Source organism: Rhincodon typus, chromosome 19, assembly GCF_021869965.1.
Source record: "Rhincodon typus isolate 14 chromosome 19, sRhiTyp1.1, whole genome shotgun sequence".
NCBI classification, from domain to species: Eukaryota; Metazoa; Chordata; class Chondrichthyes; order Orectolobiformes; family Rhincodontidae; genus Rhincodon; species Rhincodon typus.
The window spans coordinates 47,930,226-47,931,193 of NC_063350.1; the positions used below are offsets into that span (position 1 = coordinate 47,930,226).

A 968-nucleotide genomic window follows, 5' to 3' on the forward strand; every position below is an offset into this window, starting at 1 on the left:
TAATGTTCACTGTACTCTTGTAATTCTGTACTTGAGTACGTGTGATAATAAAATCTAAATGTAAACTAATTCACATCTTCACTATTTAGGACATAATAGTTTAACCCACTTCACGTATGTTTGGGTTTTCCAAAAGGTAGTCAAATCTCAGATTTCAACAGTTCTCAAAAACGCTTCCATGGAGCTTAAACATTAGCAATTTCTCTTCTTTTCAAACATCATTTTGTTCACAAATGTTCATGGTTAACAATGGACAGAGCTTATATTTCAGTGTGTTCTTAACTTAGATAGCGGCACCATTGACAATGAAGGGTTCAGAGTCGAGATGGCAAAGCAGATGAGAGAGAAGGCGAAAGGGATGTACAAAGAAGAGTTGGCAGAAATATTTTGTTTATTTGACAAGTGAGTTTGACGTTTGACTAATTCAGTAGAAGTATGGCCATGGATAAATTCCATTTTGAGGCAGTAGTTTCTCCAATGTACACATTGAAAGATGAAAGAACTTTCTCAAAGATTCGCAAAGCAAACAGAAAAGCATACGTGCTTGAAGCTAAATATTGGATCGGGGGCCGACTAGCTTAGTTGCCTGGACAGCTGGTTTGCAATACAGACTAAAGCCAACAGTGTGGCTTTAATTCCTGCACCAGCTGAGGTCTCCAGGAGAAACTCTCCATCTCAACTCTGAACTCAGGACCCTCGGTGACCCTTCGGTTAAACTCACCATCACTCATCTCTTTCTAATGAAGAAAACAGCCCTATGATTTGCTGAAATTACGGTGACTTTACTTATAAATTAATGTAAGTAAGCCATTTTAGAAAAGAAGTACATCTATTATTCAAAATACTTCAGAAGCTTGTAATCTGAAACAATAGTAAAAAATCTCACTAGGGTTAGCACCATTTGTAGAGATAGGAAAACCGAGTTTGTGTTTGGGTCATACATAACTTCTTCAAATCTGAATTGAGGT

General features: G+C 37.2%; 1 long non-coding RNA gene across 1 annotated transcript in view; it reads left to right on the forward strand.

Moving 5' to 3' along the window:
• The first annotated feature begins 408 nt into the window (after window positions 1-408).
• The window catches only part of LOC109937584, a 2,576-nt gene continuing 2,016 nt past the window's right edge, over window positions 409-968 (forward strand). The window contains exon 1 of the long non-coding RNA XR_007264184.1: window positions 409-966. This is a non-coding gene — a long non-coding RNA (uncharacterized LOC109937584). The remainder of the gene's footprint in view (window positions 967-968) is intronic.